This window comes from Stegostoma tigrinum, unplaced genomic scaffold (genome assembly GCF_030684315.1).
Source record: "Stegostoma tigrinum isolate sSteTig4 unplaced genomic scaffold, sSteTig4.hap1 scaffold_201, whole genome shotgun sequence".
Classification (NCBI taxonomy): Eukaryota; Metazoa; Chordata; class Chondrichthyes; order Orectolobiformes; family Stegostomatidae; genus Stegostoma; species Stegostoma tigrinum.
In genome coordinates this window covers 366,076-389,864 of record NW_026728139.1, presented here as the reverse complement: position 1 = coordinate 389,864, position 23,789 = coordinate 366,076, and the positions used below count along the sequence as shown (strand labels likewise).

General features: G+C 47.8%; 1 long non-coding RNA gene across 2 annotated transcripts in view; it reads right to left on the bottom strand.

Moving 5' to 3' along the window:
- LOC132207906 (uncharacterized) overlaps nt 1-23,789 on the bottom strand; it is a 240,275-nt gene that overhangs the window by 72,630 nt on the left and 143,856 nt on the right. For both annotated transcript variants that reach the window (XR_009443982.1, XR_009443983.1), the window contains one exon: nt 20,724-20,836. This is a non-coding gene — a long non-coding RNA (uncharacterized LOC132207906). The remainder of the gene's footprint in view (nt 1-20,723; nt 20,837-23,789) is intronic.

The window sequence follows — 23,789 nt, the reverse complement described above, 5'->3', positions numbered from 1 at the left end:
GCGTCCCATTTCACTTAGCCGCCTTAACCCGTTACCCTCAGTCACAGCATCCCGTTTCCACAGTCACTGCATCTCCTTTCCCCAAGTCACTGCATCCCATCTCCACGGTCACTTGCACCCATTTCATTCAATCACTGCCTCCCATTTCCATCACTCACTGCATCCCATTTCCAAAAGTCACTGCATCCTATTTCCCTCAGTAACTGCATCCCATTTCCCTCAGTCACTGCATCCCATTTCCCTCAGTCAGTGCATCCCATTTCCCTCAGTCAGTGCATCCCATTTCCCTCAGTCAGTGCAACCCATTTGCATCAGACACTGCATTCAATCTCCATCAGTCACTGCATCTCACTTCACTCATTCACTGCATCCCATTTCCCACAGTCACTGCATCCCACTTCACACAGTCACTGCATCCCATTTCACTCAGTCACTGCATCCCATTTCACAGAGTCACTGCACCCCATGTCACTCAGTCACTGCAGCCCATTTCACTCATTCACAGCTTCCCATTTCACTCATTCACAGCTTCCCATTTCACTCAGTCACTGCATCCCATTTCCCTCAGTCACTGCATCCCATTTCCCTCAGTCACTGCATCCCATTTCTCTCAGCCAGTGCATCCCATTTCACTCAGTGACTGCATCACATTTCACTCACCCAGTGCATCCAATTTCCAGACATCAGTGCATCTCATTTCCCTCAGTCACTGCATCTCATTTCATTCAGTCAGTGCATCCCATTTAGCTCAGTCACTGCATCCCATTTCCATCAGTCACTGCATCCCATTTCCATCAGTCACTGCATCCCATTTCCCTCCGTCACTGCATCCCATTTCCCTCAGTCACTGCATCCCATTTCCCTCAGTCAGTGCATCCCATTTCACTCAGTCAGTGCATCCCATTTGCATCAGACACTGCATTCAATCTCCATCAGTCACTGCACCTCACTTCACTCATTCACTGCATCCCATTTCCCACAGTCACTGCATCCCACTTCACACAGTCATTACAGCTCATTTCACTCAGTCACTGCATCCCATTTCACACAGTCACAGCATCACATTTCCCACAGTCACTTCATCTCATTTCCCACAGTCACTGCATCCCATTTCCCACAGTCACTGCATCCCATTTCACGCAGACACTGCATCCCATTTCACTCAGTCACAGCATTCCATTTGACTCAGTCACTACATGCTATTTAACGGAGACAGTGAATCCTATTCAACTGAGACAGTGCATCCTACTTCACTCAGTCACTGCGTCCCATTACCCTCAGTCACTGCATCCCATTTCACTCAGTCACTGCATCCCATTTAACTGAGACAGTGAATCTCATTGAACTGAGACAGTGCATCCCATTTCCCTCAGTCACAGCATCTCCTTTAACTCAGTCACAAAATCCCCTTTCACTCATTCACAGCTTCCCATTTCACTCATTCACAGCTTCCCATTTCACTCAGTCACTGCAACCCATTTCCCTCAGTCACTGCATCCCATTTCACAGAGTCACTGCACCCCATGTCACTCAGTCACTGCAGCCCATTTCACTCATTCACAGCTTCCCATTTCACTCATTCACAGCTTCCCATTTCACTCAGTCACTGCATCCCATTTCCCTCAGTCACTGCATCCCATTTCCTTCACTGACTGCATCCCATTTCCCTCAGTCACTGCATCCCATTTCTCTCAGCCAGTGCATCCCATTTCACTCAGTGACTGCATCCCATTTCACTCAGTCACTGCATCCCATTTGCATCACACACTGCATTCAATTTCCATCAGTCACTGCATCTCACTTCACTCATTCACTGCATCACATTTCACACAGTCACTGCATCACATTTCACACAGTCACTTCATCTCGTTTCCCACAGTCACTGCATCCCATTTCCCACAGTCACGGCATCCCATTTCCCACAGTCACTGCATCCCATTTCCGTTAGTCAATGCATCCCATTTCACGCAGTCACTGCATCCCATTTCACGCAGTCACTGCATCCCATTTCTCGCAGTCACTGCATTGAATTTTCATCAGTCACTGCATTCAATTTCCATCAGTCACTGCAATGCATTCCACTCTGTTACTGCATCCTATTTCACTCAGTCACGGTGTCCCATTTCACTCAGTCACTGCATCCCAATTCACTCAGTCACTACAACCCATTTCCCACAGTAATTGCAGCCAATTTCACTCTCTCACTGCATTCAATTTCCATCCGTCAGTGCATTCAATTTCCGTCAGTCACTGCATCGCATTTCACTCAGTCAGGGCATCCTATTTCACTCAGTCAGGGCATCCTATTTCACTCAGTCAGGGCATCCTATTTCACTCAGTCAGGGCATCCTATTTCACTCAGTTCTTGCATCCCATTTCCCTCAATCACTGCATCCCATTTCATGCAGTCACTGCATCCCATTTCACACAGACACTGCATCCCATTTCAAGCAGTCACTGCATCCCATTTCACGCAGTCACTGCATCACATTTCACGCAGTCACTGCATCACATTTCACTCAGTCACTGCATCTCCTTTCCATCAGTCACTGCATCTCCTTTCCATCAGTCACTGTATCTCACTTCACTCATTCACTGCATCCCATTTCACGCAGTCACTGCATCCCAGTTCACACAGTCACTGCATCCCGTTTATCATTTATCGCTGCATTCAAGTTCCATCAGGTACTGCATCCCATTTCCTCAGTCACTGCATCCCATTTCCCACAGTCACTGCATCGCAATTCACTCAGTCACTGCATCCCATTTCACTCAGTCACTGCATCCCATTTCCCACAGTCACTGCATCCCATTTCACACAGTCACAGCATCACATTTCACACAGTCACTTCATCTCATTTACCACAGTCACTGCATCCCATTTTCCTCAGTCACTGCATCCCATTTCACGCAGTCACTGCATCGCATTTCACTCAGTCAGGGCATCCTATTTCACTGAGTCACTGCATCCCATTTCCCTCACTCACTGCATCCCATTTCATGCAGTCACTGCATCCCATTTCACGCAGACACTGCATCCCATTTCCATCAGTCACGGCATCCCATTTCACTCATTCACAGCTTCCCATTTCACTCAGTCACTGCATGCCATTTCCCACAGTGACGGCATCTCCTTTCCATCAGTCAACGCATCACATTTCACTCAGTCACTGCATCCCATTTCATTCAGTCACTGCATCCATTTCCCCACAGTCTCCGCATCACATTTCACAGAGACACGGCGTCCCATTTCACTTAGCCGCCTCAACCCGTTACCCTCAGTCACAGCATCCCGTTTCCACAGTCACTGCATCTCCTTTCCCCAAGTCACTGCATCCCATCTCCACGGTCACTTGCACCCCTTTCATTCAATCACTGCCTCCCATTTCCATCACTCACTGCATCCCATTTCCAAAAGTCACTGCATCCTATTTCCCTCAGTAACTGCATCCCATTTCCCTCAGTCACTGCATCCCATTTCCCTCAGTCACTGCATCCCATTTCCCTCAGTCAGTGCATCCCATTTCCCTCAGTCAGTGCATCCCATTTCACTCAGTCAGTGCATCCCATTTGCATCAGACACTGCATTCAAACTCCATCAGTCACTGCACCTCACTTCACTCATTCACTGCATCCCATTTCACACAGTCACTGCATCCCACTTCACTCAGTCACTGCATCCCATTTCACACAGTCACAGCATCACATTTCCCACAGTCACTTCATCTCATTTCCCACAGTCACTGCATCCCATTTCCCACTGTCACTGCATCCCATTTCCCACTGTCACTGCATCATATTTCACGCAGTCACTGCATCACATTTCACGCAGTCACTGCATCACACTTCACGCAGTCACGGCATCACATTTCACGCAGACACTGCATCCCATTTCACTCTGTCACTGCATCCCGTTTCTCATCTGACGATTCATTCAAGTTCCGTCAGGTACTGCATCCCATTTCACAGAGTCACTGCACCCCATTTCACTCAGCCACTGCATCCCATTTCACTCAGCCACTGCATCCCACATCACTCAGTCACTGCAACCCATTTCCCACAGTCACTGCGTCTCCTTTCCCTCAGTCACTGCATGTCATTTCCCTCAGTCAATGCATCTCATTTCCCTCAGTCAATGCATCTCATTTCCCTCAGTCAATGCATCTCATTTCCCTCAGTCACTGCATTCCATTTCACTCAGGCACTGCATCCCATTTCACTCAGCCACTGCATCCCATATCACTCAGTCACTGCATCCCATTTCACTCAGCCACTGCATCCCATTTCACTCAGTCACTGCAGCCCATTTCCATCAGTCACTGCATCCCATGACTGTCGGTCCCTGAATCCCATTTCACTCAGTCACTGCATCCCATTTCAGTCAGACACTGCTTCCCATTTCAATCAGCCAGTGCTTCCCATTTCACTCAGCCACAGCATCCCATTTCACTCAGTCAGCGCATCCCATTTCCCTCAGTCACTGCATCCCATTTCACTCAGCCACTGCATCCCATTTCAATCAGCCACTGCTTCCCATTTCACTCAGCCACTGCATCCCATTTCACTCAGTCACAGCATTCCATTTGACTCAGTCACTACATGCTATTTAACGGAGACAGTGAATCCTATTCAACTGAGACAGTGCATCCTACTTCACTCAGTCACTGCGTCCCATTACCCTCAGTCACTGCATCCCATTTCACTCAGTCACTGCATCCCATTTAACTGAGACAGTGAATCTCATTGAACTGAGACAGTGCATCCCATTTCCCTCAGTCACAGCATCTCCTTTAACTCAGTCACAAAATCCCCTTTCACTCATTCACAGCTTCCCATTTCACTCATTCACAGCTTCCCATTTCACTCATTCACTGCAACCCATTTCCCTCAGTCACTGCATCCCATTTCACAGAGTCACTGCACCCCATGTCACTCAGTCACTGCAGCCCATTTCACTCATTCACAGCTTCCCATTTCACTCATTCACAGCTTCCCATTTCACTCAGTCACTGCATCCCATTTCCCTCAGTCACTGCATCCCATTTCCCTCAGTCACTGCATCCCATTTCTCTCAGCCAGTGCATCCCATTTCACTCAGTGACTGCATCACATTTCACTCACCCAGTGCATCCAATTTCCAGACATCAGTGCATCTCATTTCCCTCAGTCACTGCATCTCATTTCATTCAGTCAGTGCATCCCATTTAGCTCAGTCACTGCATCCCATTTCCATCAGTCACTGCATCCCATTTCCATCAGTCACTGCATCCCATTTCCCTCAGTCACTGCATCCCATTTCCCTCAGTCACTGCATCCCATTTCACTCAGTCAGTGCATCCCATTTGCATCAGACACTGCATTCAATCTCCATCAGTCACTGCACCTCACTTCACTCATTCACTGCATCCCATTTCCCACAGTCACTGCATCCCACTTCACACAGTCATTACAGCTCATTTCACTCAGTCACTGCATCCCATTTCACTCAGTCACTGCATCCCATTTCACACAGTCACAGCATCACATTTCCCACAGTCACTTCATCTCATTTCCCACAGTCACTGCATCCCATTTCCCACAGTCACTGCATCCCATTTCACGCAGACACTGCATCCCATTTCACGCAGACACTGCATCATATTTCACGCAGTCACTGCATCACATTTCACGCAGTCACTGCATCACACTTCACGCAGTCACGGCATCACATTTCACGCAGACACTGCATCCCATTTCACTCTGTCACTGCATCCCGTTTCTCATCTGACGCTTCATTCAAGTTCCGTCAGGTACTGCATCCCATTTCACTCAGCCACTGCATCCCATTTCACTCAGCCACTGCATCCCATTTCACTCAGCCACTGCATCCCACATCACTCAGTCACTGCAACCCATTTCCCACAGTCACTGCGTCTCCTTTCCCTCAGTCAATGCATCTCATTTCCCTCAGTCAATGCATCTCATTTCCCTCAGTCACTGCATCCCATTTCCCTCAGTCACTGCATCCCATTTCAATCAGCCACTGCTTCCCATTTCAATCAGCCACTGCTTCCCATTTCACTCAGCCACTGCATCCCATTTCACTCAGTCAGCGCATCCCGTTTCCCTCAGTCACTGCATCCCATTTCACGCAGCCACTGCATCCCATTTCAATCAGCCACTGCTTCCCATTTCACTCAGCCACTGCATCCCATTTCACTCAGTCACAGCATTCCATTTGACTCAGTCACTACATGCTATTTAACGGAGACAGTGAATCCTATTCAACTGAGACAGTGCATCCTACTTCACTCAGTCACTGCGTCCCATTACCCTCAGTCACTGCATCCCATTTCACTCAGTCACTGCATCCCATTTAACTGAGACAGTGAATCTCATTGAACTGAGACAGTGCATCCCATTTCCCTCAGTCACAGCATCTCCTTTAACTCAGTCACAAACTCCCCTTTCACTCATTCACAGCTTCCCATTTCACTCATTCACAGCTTCCCATTTCACTCAGTCACTGCAACCCATTTCCCTCAGTCACTGCATCCCATTTCACAGAGTCACTGCACCCCATGTCACTCAGTCACTGCAGCCCATTTCACTCATTCACAAGCTTCCCATTTCACTCATTCACAGCTTCCCATTTCACTCAGTCACTGCATCCCATTTCCCTCAGTCACTGCATCCCATTTCCTTCAGTGACTGCATCCCATTTCCCTCAGTCACTGCATCCCATTTCTCTCAGCCATTGCATCCCATTTCACTCAGTGACTGCATCCCATTTCACTCAGTCACTGCATCGCATTTCACTCAGTCAGGGCATCCTATTTCACTCAGTCAGGGCATCCTATTTCACTCAGTCAGGGCATCCTATTTCACTCAGTTCTTGCATCCCATTTCCCTCAATCACTGCATCCCATTTCATGCAGTCACTGCATCCCATTTCACACAGACACTGCATCCCATTTCAAGCAGTCACTGCATCACATTTCAGGCAGTCACTGCATCACATTTCACGCAGTCACTGCATCACATTTCACTCAGTCACTGCATCTCCTTTCCATCAGTCACTGCATCTCCTTTCCATCAGTCACTGTATCTCACTTCACTCATTCACTGCATCCCATTTCACGCAGTCACTGCATCCCAGTTCACACAGTCACTGCATCCCGTTTATCATTTATCGCTGCATTCAAGTTCCATCAGGTACTGCATCCCATTTCCTCAGTCACTGCATCCCATTTCCCACAGTCACTGCATCGCAATTCACTCAGTCACTGCATCCCATTTCACTCAGTCACTGCATCCCATTTCCCACAGTCACTGCATCCCATTTCACACAGTCACAGCATCACATTTCACACAGTCACTTCATCTCATTTACCACAGTCACTGCATCCCATTTTCCTCAGTCACTGCATCCCATTTCACGCAGTCACTGCATCGCATTTCACTCAGTCAGGGCATCCTATTTCACTGAGTCACTGCATCCCATTTCCCTCACTCACTGCATCCCATTTCATGCAGTCACTGCATCCCATTTCACGCAGACACTGCATCCCATTTCCATCAGTCACGGCATCCCATTTCACTCATTCACAGCTCCCCATTTCACTCAGTCACTGCATGCCATTTCCCACAGTGACGGCATCTCCTTTCCATCAGTCAACGCATCACATTTCACTCAGTCACTGCATCCCATTTCATTCAGTCACTGCATCCATTTCCCCACAGTCTCCGCATCACATTTCACAGAGACACGGCGTCCCATTTCACTTAGCCGCCTCAACCCGTTACCCTCAGTCACAGCATCCCGTTTCCACAGTCACTGCATCTCCTTTCCCCAAGTCACTGCATCCCATCTCCACGGTCACTTGCACCCATTTCATTCAATCACTGCCTCCCATTTCCATCACTCACTGCATCCCATTTCCATCAGTCACTGCATCCTATTTCCCTCAGTAACTGCATCCCATTTCCCTCAGTCACTGCATCCCATTTCCCTCAGTCACTGCATCCCATTTCCCTCAGTCAGTGCATCCCATTTCCCTCAGTCAGTGCATCCCATTTCCCTCAGTCAGTGCATCCCATTTCACTCAGTCAGTGCATCCCATTTGCATCAGACACTGCATTCAAACTCCATCAGTCACTGCACCTCACTTCACTCATTCACTGCATCCCATTTCCCACAGTCACTGCATCCCACTTCACTCAGTCACTGCATCCCGTTTCACTCAGTCACTGCATCCCATTTCACTCAGTCACTGCATCCCATTTCACGCAGACAGTGCATCCCATTTCACGCAGACACTGCATCATATTTCACGCAGTCACTGCATCACATTTCACGCAGTCACTGCATCACATTTCATGCTGTCACTGCATCACATTTCACGCAGTCACTGCATCACATTTCACGCAGTCACTGCATCCCATTTCACACAGTCACTGCATCCCGTTTCTCATCTGACGCTTCATTCAAGTTCCGTCAGGTACTGCATCCCATTTCACTCAGCCACTGCATCCCATTTCACTCAGCCACTGCATCCCATATCACTCAGCCACTGCATCCCATATCACTCAATCACTGCCTCCCATTTTCCTCAGTCACTGCAACCCATTTCCCACAGTCACTGCGTCTCCTTTCCCTCAGTCACCGCATCCCATTTCACTCAGTCAGCGCATCCCATTTCCCTCAGTCACTGAATCCCATTTAACTGAGACAGTGAATCTCATTGAACTGAGACGGTGCATCCCATTACCCTCAGTCACAGCATTCCATTTCCCACAGTCACTTCATCTCCTTTCCCTCAGTCACTGCATGTCATTTCCCTCAGTCAATGCATCTCATTTCCCTCAGTCAATGCATCTCATTTCCCTCAGTCAATGCATCTCATTCCCCTCAGTCACTGCATTCTATTTCCCTCAGTCACTGCATTCCATTTCACTCAGCCACTGCATCCCATTTCACTCAGCCACTGCATCCCATATCACTCAGTCACTGCATCCCATTTCCCTCAGTCACTGCATCCCATTTCACTCAGCCACTGCATCCCATTTCACTCAGTCACTGCATCCCATTTCCATCAGTCACTGCATCCCATGACCGTCGGTCCCTGAATCCCATTTCACTCAGTCACTGCATCCCATTTCACTCAGTCACTGCATCACATTTCACTCAGTGACTGCATCCCATTTCACTCAATCACTGCCTCCCATTTTCCTCAGTCACTGCAACCCATTTCCCACAGTCACTGCGTCTCCTTTCCCTCAGTCACAGCATCCCATTTCACTCAGTCAGCGCATCCCACTTCCCTCAGTCACTGCATCCCATTTCACTCAGCCACTGCATCCCATTTCAATCAGCCACTGCTTCCCATTTCACTCAGTCACAGCATTCCATTTGACTCAGTCACTACATGCTATTTAACGGAGACAGTGAATCCTATTCAACTGAGACAGTGCATCCTATTTCACTCAGTCACTGCGTCCCATTACCCTCAGTCACTGCATCCCATTTCACTCAGGCACTCCCTCCCAAATTCAGTCAGTCACTACCTCCCATTTCACTCAGTCACTGCATCCCATTTCACTCAGTGACTGCATCCCATTTCCCTCAGTCACTGCCTCCCTTTTCCCAGTGTCACTGCAATCCTTTCCTGCAGTCACTGCAACCCATTTCCCACAGTCACTGCATCGCATTTCACTCAGTCACTGCATCCCATTTAACTGAGACAGTGAATCTCATTGAACTGAGACAGTGCATCCCATTTCCCTCAGTCACAGCATCTCCTTTAACTCAGTCACAAAATCCCCTTTCACTCATTCACAGCTTCCCATTTCACTCATTCACAGCTTCCCATTTCACTCAGTCACTGCAACCCATTTCCCTCAGTCACTGCAACCCATTTCACAGAGTCACTGCACCCCATGTCACTCAGTCACTGCAGCCCATTTCACTCATTCACAGCTTCCCATTTCACTCATTCACAGCTTCCCATTTCACTCAGTCACTGCATCCCATTTCCCTCAGTCACTGCATCCCATTTCCTTCAGTGACTGCATCCCATTTCCCTCAGTCACTGCATCCCATTTCTCTCAGCCAGTGCATCCCATTTCACTCAGTGACTGCATCACATTTCACTCACCCAGTGCATCCAATTTCCCTACATCAGTGCATCTCATTTCTCTCAGTCACTGCATCTCATTTCATTCAGTCACTGCATCCCATTTCCATCAGTCACGGCATCCCATTTCACTCAGTCACGGCATCCCATTTCACTCAGTCACTGCATCCCATTTCACTCAGTCACTGCATCCCATTTCACTCAGTCACTGCATCCCATTTCCCTCAGTCAGTGCATCCCATTTCCCTCAGTCAGTGCATCCCATTTGCATCAGACACTGCATTCAATCTCCATCAGTCACTGCATCTCACTTCACTCATTCACTGCATCCCATTTCCCACAGTCACTGCATCCCACTTCACACAGTCACTGCATCCCATTTCACTCAGTCACTGCATCCCATTTCCCTCAGTCACTGCATCCCATTTCACTCAGTCACTGCATCCCATTTCACTCAGTCACTACATCCCATTTCACTCAGTCACTGCATCCCATTTCACTCAGTCACTACATCCCATTTCCATCAGTCACTGCATCCCATTTCACTCAGTCACTGCATCCCATTTCACTCAGTCACTGCATCCCATTTCACTCAGTCACTACATCCCATTTCCATCAGTCACTGCATCCCATTACGCTCATTCACAGCATGCCATTTCCCACAGTGACTGCATCCCATTTCCTTTAGTCACTGCATCCCAGTTCAATCAGTCACTGCATCCCAGTCCACTCAGTCACTGCATCCCATGAACCTCAGTGACTGCATCCCATTAACCTCTGTCACTGCATCCCATTAACCTCAGTCACTGCATCCCATTTCACTCAGTCACTGCATCCCATTTCACTCAGTCACTACATCCCATTTCCATCAGTCACTGCATCCCATTACGCTCATTCACAGCATGCCATTTCCCACAGTGACTGCATCCCATTTCCTTTAGTCACTGCATCCCAGTTCAATCAGTCACTGCATCCCAGTCCACTCAGTCACTGCATCCCATGAACCTCAGTGACTGCATCCCATTAACCTCTGTCACTGCATCCCATTAACCTCAGTCACTGCATCCCATTACCCTCAGTCACTGCATCCCATTTCCAGCAGTCAGTGCATCCCTTTTCCCTCAGTCACTGCATCCCATTCCCGTCAGTCACTGCATCCCATTTCACTCAGTCACTGCATCCCATTTCCATCAGTCACTGCATCCCATTTCCATCAGTCACTGCATCCCATTTCCCTCAGTCACTGCATCCCATTCCCCTCAGTCACTGCATCCCATTCCCCTCAGTCACTGCATCCCATTTCCCACAGTCCCTGCAGCCCATTTAACAGTCACTGCATCCCATTTCCCTCAGTCTCTGCATCCCATTTCCTTCAGACACTGCATCCCACTTCACACAGTCATTGCAGCTCATTTCACTCAGTCACTGCATCCCATCTCACTCAGTCACTGCATCCCATTTCACTCAGTCACTGCATCCCATTTGCATCACACATGCATTCAATTTCCATCAGTCACTGCATCTCACTTCAGTCATTCACTGCATCCCATTTCCCACAGTCACTGCATCCCATTTCACACAGTCACAGCATCACATTTCCCACAGTCACAGCATCCCATTTCACGCAGTCACTGCATCCCATTTCACGTAGTCACTGCATCCCATTTCACGCAGTCACTGCATCCCATTTCACGCAGTCAGTGCATCCCATTTCACTCCGTCACTGCATTCAATTTCCATCAGTCACTGCAATGCATTCCACTCTGTTACTGCATCCCGTTTCACTCAGTCATGGTATCCCACTTCACTCAGTCACTGCATCCCATTTCTCTCAGTCACTACATCCCATTTCCCACAGTCATTGCATCCAATTTCACTCTCTCACTGCATTCAATTTCCATCTGTCACCTCATCCCATTTCCCTCAGTCACTGCATCCCATTTCACTAAGTCACTGCATCCCATTTCACTCAGTCACTGCATCCCATTTCCCTCAGTCACTGCATCCCATTTCACTCAGACACTGCATCCCATTTCACTCAGACACTGCATCCCATTTGCATCACACACTGCATTCAATTTCCATCAGTCACTGCATCTCACTTCACTCATTCACTGCATCCCATTTCCCACAGTCACTGCATCGCATTTCACTCAGTCACTGCATCCCATTTCCCACAGTCACTGCATCCCATTTCACACAGTCACTGCATCCCATTTCACACAGTCACAGCATCACATTTCCCACAGTCACTGCATCCCATTTCACGCAGTCAGTGCATCCCATTTCACTCCGTCACTGCATTCAATTTCCATCAGTCACTGCATTCAATTTCCATCAGTCACTGCAATGCATTCCACTCTGTTACTGCATCCCGTTTCACTCAGTCAGGGCATCCTATTTCACTCAGTCAGAGCATCCTATTTCACTCAGTCAGGGCATCCTATTTCACTCAGTCACTGCATCTCACTTCACTCATTCACTGCATCCTATTTCAGGCAGTCACTGCATCCCATTTCCCTCAGTCACTGCATCCCATTTCCCACAGTCATTGCATCCAATTTCACTCTCTCACTGCATTCAATTTCCATCTGTCACCTCAACCCATTTCCCTCAGTCACTGCATCCAATTTCCCTCAGTCACTGTATCCCATTTCACTCAGACACTGTATCCCATTTCACTCAGACACTGTATCCCATTTCACTCAGACACTGTATCCCATTTCACTCAGACACTGCTTTCCATTTCTCTCAGTCACTACAACCCATTTCCCACAGTCATTGCAGCCAATTTCACTCTCTCACTGCATTCAATTTCCATCCGTCAGTGCATTCAATTTCCGTCAGTCACTGCATCGCATTTCACTCAGTCAGGGCATCCTATTTCACTCAGTCAGGGCATCCTATTTCACTCAGTCACTGCATCCCATTTCCCTCAGTCACTGCATCCCATTTCCCTCAGTCACTGCATCCCATTTCATGCAGTCACTGCATACCATTTCACGCAGTCACTGCATCACATTTCACGCAGTCACTGCATCACATTTCACGCAGTCACTGCATCACATTTCACGCAGTCACGGCATCACATTTCCCTCAGTCACGGCATCCCATTTCCCTCAGTCACGGCATCCCATTTCACTCAGTCACTGCAACCCATTTCACTCAGTCACTGCATCCCATTTAACGGAGACAGTGAATCCTATTCAACTGAGACAGTGAAAGTATTTCCATCAATCACCACACCCAATTCCACACAGTCACGGCATCCAATTTCACTCAGTCACAGCATCCCATTTCTCTCAGTCACTACATCCCATTTCCCACAGTCATTGCATCCAATTTCACTCAGTCACTGCATCCCAGTTCCATCTGTCACTGCATCCCATTTCCATCAGTCACGGCATCCCATTTCCATCAGTCACAGCATCCCATTTCCATCAGTCACTGCATCCCATTTCCATCAGTCACTGCATGTCCTTTCCCTCAGTCACTGCGTCCCATTTCACTCAGTCACGGTGTCCCATTTCACTCAGTCACGGTGTCCCATTTCCCTCAGTCACTGCATCCCATTTCACGCAGACACTGCATCCCATTTCACGCAGACACTGCATCCCATTTCACGCAGTCACTGCATCACATTTCACGCAGTCACTGCATCACATTTCACACAGTCACGGCATCACATTTCACTCCGTCACTGCATCACATTTCACTCAGTCACGGCATCACATTTCACTCAGTCACGGCATCTCCTTTCCATCAGTCACTGCATCTCCTTTCCATCAGTCACTGCATCTCACTTCACTCATTCACTGCATCCCATTTCACGCAGTCGTTGCATCCCATTTCAAGCAGTCGTTGCATCCCATTTCACCGAGTCACGGCATCCCGTTTCTCATCTGATGCTGCATTCAAGTTCCGTCAGGTACTGCATCCCATTTCCCTCAATCACTGCGTCCCATTTCACTCAGTCACTGCATCCCATTTCACTCAGTCACTGCATCCCATTTCCCTCAGTCACTGCATCCCAGTTCACTCAGTCACTGCATCCCAGTTCACTCAGTCACTGCATCCCATTCCCCTCAGTCACTGCATCTCCTTTCCCTCAGTCACTGCATCCCATTTCCATCAGTCACTGCACCCCATTTCACTCAGTCATTGCAGCCCATTTCACTCATTCACAGCTTCCCATTTCACTCATTCACAGCTCCCCATTTCACTCAGTCACTGCATGCCATTTCCCACAGTGACGGCATCTCCTTTCCATCAGTCAACGCATCACATTTCACTCAGTCACTGCATCCCATTTCATTCAGTCACTGCATCCATTTCCCCACAGTCTCCGCATCACATTTCACAGAGACACGGCGTCCCATTTCACTTAGCCGCCTCAACCCGTTACCCTCAGTCACAGCATCCCGTTTCCACAGTCACTGCATCTCCTTTCCCCAAGTCACTGCACGCCATCTCCACGGTCACTTGCACCCATTTCATTCAATCACTGCCTCCCATTTCCATCACTCACTGCATCCCATTTCCAAAATGGACTGCATCCTATTTCCCTCAGTAGCTGCATCTCATTTCCCTCAGGCACTGCATTCAATCTCCATCAGTCACTGCATCTGACTTCACTCATTCACTGCATCCCATTTCCCACAGTCACTGCATCCCACTTCACACAGTCATTGCAGCTCATTTCACTCAGTCACTGCATCCCATTTCACTCAGTCACTGCATCCCATTTCACTCAGTCACTGCATTCAATTTCCATCAGTCACTGGAACTCACTTCACTCATTCACTGCATCCCATTTCCCACAGTCACTGCAACCCATTTCCCTCAGTCACTGCATCCCATTTCCCTCAGTTAGTGGATCCCATTTCCCTCAGTCAGTGGATCCCATTTCCCTCAGTCAGTGGATCCCATTTCACTCAGTCAGTGCATCCCATTTCAGTCAGTCAGTGCATCCCATTTCAGTCAGTCACTGCATTCCAGTTCACTCAGTCACTGCATCCCATTCCCCTCAGTCCCTGCCTCCCATTCCCCTCAGTCACTGCATCCCATTATCCTCAGTCACTGCATCCCATTATCCTCAGTCACTGCATCCCATTACCCTCAGTCACTGCATCCCATTTCCCTCAGTCACTGCATCCCATTCCCATCAGTCACTGCATCCCATTTCACTCATCACTGCATCCTAGTTCACTCAGTCGCTGCATCCCATTCCCCTCAGTCACTGCATCCCATTCCCCTCAGTCAGTGCATCCCATTTCCAACAGACCCTGCAGCCCATTTAGCAGTCACTGCATCCCATTTCACTCAGTCACTGCATCCCAGGACACTCAGTCACTGCATCCCCGTTCACTCAGTCACAGCATCCCAGTTCACTCAGTCACAGCATCCCAGTTCACTCAGTCACTGCATCCCAGTTCACTCAGTCACTGCATCCCATTCCCCTCAGTCACTGCATCTCCTTTCCCTCAGTCACTGCATCCCATTTCCATCAGTCACTGCACCCCATTTCACTCAGTCATTGCAGCCCATTTCACTCATTCACAGCTTCCCATTTCACTCATTCACAGCTCCCCATTTCACTCAGTCACTGCATGCCATTTCCCACAGTGACGGCATCTCCTTTCCATCAGTCAACGCATCACATTTCACTCAGTCACTGCATCCCATTTCATTCAGTCACTGCATCCATTTCCCCACAGTCTCCGCATCACATTTCACAGAGACACGGCGTCCCATTTCACTTAGCCGCCTCAACCCGTTACCCTCAGTCACAGCATCCCGTTTCCACAGTCACTGCATCTCCTTTCCCCAAGTCACTGCACGCCATCTCCACGGTCACTTGCACCCATTTCATTCAATCACTGCCTCCCATTTCCATCACTCACTGCATCCCATTTCCAAAATGGACTGCATCCTATTTCCCTCAGTAGCTGCATCTCATTTCCCTCAGGCACTGCATTCAATTTCCATCAGTCACTGGAACTCACTTCACTCATTCACTGCATCCCATTTCCCACAGTCACTGCATCCCATTTCACTCAGTCACTGCATCCCATTTCTCTCAGTCACTGCATCCCATTTCTCTCAGTCACTGCATCCCATTTCACTCAGTCACTGCATCCTATTTCACTCAGTCACTGCATCCTATTTCACTCAGTCACTGCATCCTATTTCACTCAGTCACTGCATCCCATTTCACACAGTCACAGCATCACATTTCACACAGTCACTTCATCTCGTTTCCCACAGTGACTGCATCCCATTTCCCACAGTGACTGCATCCCATTTCCGTCAGTCACTGCATCCCATTTCACGCAGTCACTGCATCCCATTTCACGCAGTCACTGCATCCCATTTCACTCAGTCACTGCATCCCATTTCACTCAGTCACGGCATCCCATTTTCATCAGTCACGGCATCCCATTTCCATCACTCACGGCATCCCACTTCCATCAGTCACGGCATCCCATTTCCATCAGTCATGGCATCCCATTTCCATCATTCACTGCATCTTCTTTCCCTCAGTCACTGCACCCCATTTCACTCAGTCACTGCAGCCCATTTCACTCAGTCACTGCAGCCCATTTCACTCATTCACAGTTTCCCATTTCACTCAGTCACTGCATGCCATTTTCCACAGTGACGGCATCTCCTTTCCATCAGTCAACGCATCACATTTCACTCAGTCACTGCATCCCATTTCATTCAGTCACTGCATCCATTTCCCCACAGTCTCCGCATCACATTTCACAGAGACACGGCGTCCCATTTCACTTAGCCGCCTCAACCCGTCACCCTCAGTCACAGCATCCCGTTTCCACAGTCACTGCATCTCCTTTCCCCAAGTCACTGCATCCCATCTCCACGGTCACTTGCACCCATTTCATTCAATCACTGCCTCCCATTTCCATCACTCACTGCATCCCATTTCCAAAAGTCACTGCATCCTATTTCCCTCAGGAACTGCATCCCATTTCCCTCAGTCACTGCACCCCAATTCCCTCAGTCACTGCACCCCAATTCCCTCAGTCACTGCACCCCAATTCCCTCAGTCAGTGCATCCCATTTCAGTCAGTCACTGCATCCCATTTCACTCAGTCACTGCATTCCATTTAACTCAGACACTGCATCCCATTTCCCTCAGTCACTGCATCACATTCCCCTCAGTCACTGCATCCCATTAACCTCAGTCACAGCATGCCATTTCCCACAGTGACTGCATCCCATTTAATTTAGTCACTGCACCCCAGTTCAATCAGTCACTGCATTCCAGTTCACTCAGTCACTGCATCCCATTCCCCTCAGTCACTGCATCCCATTACCCTCAGACACTGCATCACATGACCCTCAGTCACTGCATCCCATTTCCCTCAGTCAGTGCATCCCAGTTCACTCAGTCGCTGCATCCCATTCCCCTCAGTCACTGCATCCCATTCCCCTCAGTCACTGCATCCCATTTCCCACAGTCCCTGCAGCCCATTTAACAGTCACTGCATCCCATTTCACTCAGTCTCTGCATCCCAGGACACGAAGTCACTGCATCCCCGTTCACTCAGTCACTGTATCCCATTTCACTCAGTCGCTGCATCCCATTCCCCTCAGTCACTGCATCTCCTTTCCCTCAGTCACTGCATCTCCTTTCCCTCAGTCACTGCATCCCATTTCACAGAGTCACTGCACCCCATGTCACTCAGTCACTGCAGCCCATTTCACTCATTCACAGCTTCCCATTTCACTCATTCACAGCTCCCCATTTCACTCAGTCACTGCATGCCATTTCCCACAGTGACGGCATCTCCTTTCCATCAGTCAACGCATCCCATTTCACGCAGTCACTGCGTCCCATTTCTCGCAGTCACTGCATCCCATTTCACGCAGTCACTGCATCCCATTTCACTCAGTCACTGCATCCCATTTCACTCAGTCACGGTGTCCCATTTCACCCAGTCACTGCATCCCAATTCACTCAGTCACTACAACCCATTTCCCACAGTCGTTGCAGCCAATTTCACTCTCTCACTGCATTCAATTTCCATCCGTAAGTGCATTCAATTTCCGTCAGTCACTGCATCGCATTTCACTCAGTCAGGGCATCCTATTTCACTCAGTCGGGGCATCCTATTTCACTCAGTCGGGGCATCCTATTTCACTCAGTCACTGCATCCCATTTGCCTCAGTCACTGCATCCCATTTCATGCAGTCACTGCATCCCATTTCACGCAGACACTGCATCCCATTTCACGCAGTCACTGCATCCCATTTCACGCAGTCACTGCATCACATTTCACGCAGTCACTGCATCACATTTCACGCAGTCACTGCATCACACTTCACGCAGTCACTGCATCACACTTCACGCAGTCACGGCATCACATTTCACTCTGCCACTGCATCACATTTCACTCAGTCACTGCATCACATTTCACTCAGTCACTGCATCACATTTCACTCAGTCACTGCATCTCCTTTCCATCAGTCACTGCATCTCACTTCACTCATTCACTGCATCCTATTTCACCCAGTCACTGCATCCCATTTCACACAGTCACTGCATCTCATTTCTCATCTTATGCTGCATTCAAGTTCCGTCAGGTACTGCATCCCATTTCCTCAGTCACTGCATCCCATTTCCCTCAGTCACTGCGTCCCATTTCACTCAGTCACTGCGTCCCATTTCCCTCAGTCACTGCATCCCATTTCTCTCAGTCACTGCATCCCATTTCCCACCGTCATTGCATCCAATTTCACTCTCTCACTGCATTCAATTTCCATCTGTCACTGCATCCCATTACCCTCAGCCACTGCATCCCATTTATCTCAGTCACGGCATCCCATTTCACTCAGTCACTGCATCCCATTTACCTCAGTCACTGCATCCCATTTATCTCAGTCACTGCATCCCATTTCTCTCAGTCACTGCATCCCATTTCACTGAGTCACTGAATCGCATTTGTTGTTGTCACTTGAATGCAATGGTCATGAATCTCCTCCAATGGCTGGTCATGTATTTCCAATGCAAAATTTTACCAAGTTTTGATTTTCAATTTTGATTACCTGTGTCTCCTCTAATCTATAAGATGCTGCAATAAACTCAAATTTTATAAATCATAATTCAACCACCATTACCTACAGAGTTAATTTCATCAAACAGATCCAATTAGAATTGTCACATTCCCAAATCCTGATTCAAGTTTTTCTAATTATGGGCCACGTGGTTCAGAAAAAAGACACTTAGAGTCAGAGAGATGTACAGTAGGGAAACAGATCCTTTGGCCCAATTTGTCTATGTTGACCGGATATCCTAAATTAATTTAGTCCCATTTGCCAGCATTTGGCCCATATTCCTCTCAACCCATCCTATTCATATACCCATCCACATGCCTTTTAAACGTACAAGCCTCCACCACTTCCTCTGGCAGCTCATTCCATACATGCACCACTATGAAAAAAATCCGGTCCATTTTAAATCTTCCCTCTCTCATTTTCAACCTATTCTCTCCAGTTTTGGATTCCAGCAACCCGGGGAAAAGATCTTGGCTGTTCGCTCTATCCACGTCCCTCGTAATTGTACAAACTTCTATATGGTCAGCCCTGAACTCCAAAGTTCCAAGTAATCGCTGCCTGTTCAAGCCCACGGTATACCTTCAACCTCCGATGCTGGTAACATCCTTGTAGATCTTCTCTGAACCCTTTCAAGTTTACAACATACAACCATCCAGCGCAGAACAGGCCCTTCGGCCCTCAATGTTGCGCCAACATCCTTCCTCTCGCAAGGAGACCAAAAGCGATTGCAGTATTCCAAAAGCAGCCGAACCAACATCCTATATGGCTGCTCAGTGATCTCCTAACTCCTATTCTAAATGCACTGACCGATAAAGGCGAGCACACCAAATGTCTCCTCAATATCCTTTTTACCGGTGGCTGTACTTTGATGGAACTACGAAACTGCACTCCAGCGTCTCTTTATTAAGCAACACTCCCCACAACCTTCAGTGTATACGTGCTGCCCTGATTTGCCTTTCCAAAATGTAGCACATCACATTTGTCTAATTTCAACTCCATCTGCCACTCCTCAGTTTATTGGCCCTTGTCAATGTCCCATTGCATTCTGAGGTGACCTCCTTGGCTGGCTACTACACCTTCAATCATTGGGCAACTTACTAACCACACCTATTTTCATATCCAAATCATTGCATCACTTCAACTCCCCCTCCCATTCCCTGGACGACATGTCCATCCTGGGCCTCTTCCAGTGTCACAACCAAACCACCCAGAAACTGGAGGAGCAGCACCTCATATTCCGCCTCAGGAGCTTCCAACTCAATGGCCTCAATATGGACTTTGCCACCCTCAAAATCTCCCCACCCGCCAGCCTCATCCCAAGACTAGTTCCTCCACTCATCCCCGCCTCCATGACCTGTCCGCCTTCTCTCCCACCTATCCACTCCTCCCACCTCACTGACCAACTCCCACCACTGCTTGGAATTATTCTTCTTTTCACACTTCATCAGCTCGATGTTATTTCTAAAATCTATTTTCCAATTTTGGAAAAAGTGAGATAAAGAGAAGTAAAAGAAGTTACATTCTTACCACTCGTGAAATCTCTGAATATTCTTCTGTTGAAAGGCCGCCAAGGAACAATGCAACTCTTTTGTCACAAACGCTGTGAGGGAGACATCTTTTTCGGTTCCACTAACTCCACCCTAAGGAAGACAAACCCACGTAACATATCTAGTGACTTAAAGCATACTCTATTGTTGCCCAAGGTGGAGAGCTGGATGAACACAGCAGGCCAAGCAGCATCAGAGGAGCAAGAAAGCTGATATTTCGGGACGAGACCCTACTTCAGAAAATTGGCGCTGGAGAATCTGAGATAACAAGTTGTAGAGCTGGATGATACTGCTTGACCTGCTGTGTTCATCCAGCTTTACACCTTCTTATCTCAGATTCTCCAGCATCTGCAGTTCCTACTGCCTCTATTGTTGCCCTTTCACTTTACTTAACTAATATGAGCCAGTAGTTTTGTTTAGGCCCGTGTAATCTTACAGTTATTGGCCTGTACAAAATTCTGAATTAATTTTGATCGACTGACGGGAGGAGAGATTAATTTTATAGAAATTTTTGTTTTCTACCAATTTGCAGAGGGCATCGTGGGCGATTGAAGGACAGTGTTATTATCCTCCAGGTCTGTGGACTGCATCATTACCAACTTGCCCATTTGCATATACATACAATATTCATTATGTACCAATGAAACATAATAAACCAATACTGCGTACTAAAAACAACGCTCACATATCAATGGAAATTTAAATATTTATCATAGAGTTTGAAGGATTGAATTCAATGATACAAAGCAAAAACCAGTGAAGATGAGTGCAGTTGGTCAGCACTTTTGCCACTAAGTGGAGGTTGGCAGTTTGATGCCACCCAAGAACAAGCAAGCTCTGTCTAACTCCAAGGGCAGCACGGTGGCTCAGTGGTTAGCACTGCTGACTAAGTGCGCCAGGGACCCAGGTTCGATCCCACCGTTGCGTGATTTTCTGTGCGGAGTTTGTACATTCTGCCCATGCCTGCATGGGTTCCTGCTGGGTGCTCTGGTTTCCTCCCACTGTCCAAAGATGTGCAGGCTAGTTGTATGGGCCATGCCAAACTTGCCCATTGTGTTTCGGGATGTGTAGATTAGGTGTGTTAGTCATGGGAAATGTAGGGTTACTGAGGAAAGGGTCGGGGAATGAGTCAGGGTGAGATGCTCTTTGGAGGGTGGCTGTGGACTTGTTGGGTCAAAAGGGGCTTGTTTCCACACTGTAGGGATTCTATGATATGGAAGTATCTTTTGAAGTGGGCATTCATGGGTATGCTGTAACAGAGACCTTGTAATACTACACAACAAATATTTGGAACTAGACTGTCAATTCAGACAGAGCATCAAAAAAGGTCATGGAAGTTGTCACCGATATAAAGCAGGATTGATGAAAATCCAGCAGGAAATGGTGTCAAAAGGCACAGTATCTTTTATTCACCTCCAGTTATTTTGTCCAAGGCACTGGATGCTGGCAGGATTGAAACATTTAAGAAATGCTTCACAAATCACATATAAGGACCTGCACATCTTTGAACAATGGGAGGAAACTGCAGCACCTGGCAGAAGCCCCTCGCAGACGCGGGGAGGACATGTCAATTCCACACAGATCGTTACCCAAGACTGGAATCTCAATTGGCTCCCCAGTGCATGAGCAGCTCTAACCACTGAGCAACTACCTTGCCCAGAAGGGGTTTTATAAGCGCATACATTATTTCCATTAATAGTTGGGGTAAGACAGATCCAATCCTCTATGTCCAATCAAAATAACATATCGTAGATATCATGACAACAATCATAAATGATTTTGAATAAGTAAATCAAAAAAATAGAAATTGTTTCCAAGCCTAAATACTAGATATGGTGCAGTTAAGATGAACAGCGCAACAACAAAAAGGCCATATTTTATGTGACCATCGGTAACACTTGAAAACTTGCAACAATATAGTCACCAGTAGAGATCTGGAGTGGTTTGATGATGCACTCCTTCATACACTGGAATGAAACTCCAAAGATCACAAATTCTCCTTCAATACCGTGTTATAACAGTGACTGCATCAACCTGTGTTTATGGGCCTGACTGGAAGCCCACACAACACGCACAAACAAAAATATAATCTAAGGTGATCAGAGAAATAAATGTATGTATGCAACGTCTTTGAAAAGCAATCATTTCTCGTGGATGCAAGCCCATAAGGAATCTCGTTTCGCAGATGATATTCATTTGCACTGCAGTTCACGCCAGTCAGAATCAGTTTTCGTTTCATGACAGGTAACTAAAATGACCAAAACAATGAACTTTGTTTGATCAGAAGATTTTAAGTAAGGACTATGTCTTGTGTGAGCTGACGGCATTAGGCTATGGAGAAGGTACACTCACTGCTGGCATCTTGACACCATTGAATGAGCAAGCGTGGACGCAAAGGTTGAAACAGGTAACAATTGTACAGGCAATATCTTTTGAGCTCCTTCCGAGCAGGCCTGTAATACTCTAAAGCTGTGCTAGACCCTCACTTACTCCACCTTACGTACGCTGCCTTTTTCTTTTCGACAAGAAGCACCTCTGCACCCGTCATCCAAGGCTCCTTAATCTTACCCCTTCTTACCTGTCTCAGAGCAACAAATTCATACATCACTCGCAACAACTGCTCCTTGAACAGCTCCACATGTCTGCTGTGCCCTTTCTGTGGAACAATTGCTCCCAATCTCTACTTCCCAACTCCTGTCTGATAGCATCATAGTTTCCTTTTCCCCAGTTAAATATCTTCCCCTTGTAACTGCTCCTTTCCCTTTCCATGGCTATGGTAAATGTGAGGCTGTTGTAGTCACTGTCGCCAAAGTGCTCTCCCACCACGATATCTGACACCTGTCCTGGCTCATTGCCGAGCACCAAATCCAAAATGGCCTCCCGCCTCGTCGGCCTGTCCACATACTGAGTAAGGAAACCTTCCTGAACACACCTGACAAAAACGGCACCATCCAAACCATCTGCACTCAGGAGGTTTCAATCTATATTGGAAAAGTTGAAGTCACCCTGAACAACAACCCTGCTATGTTTGCACTTTTCAACTATC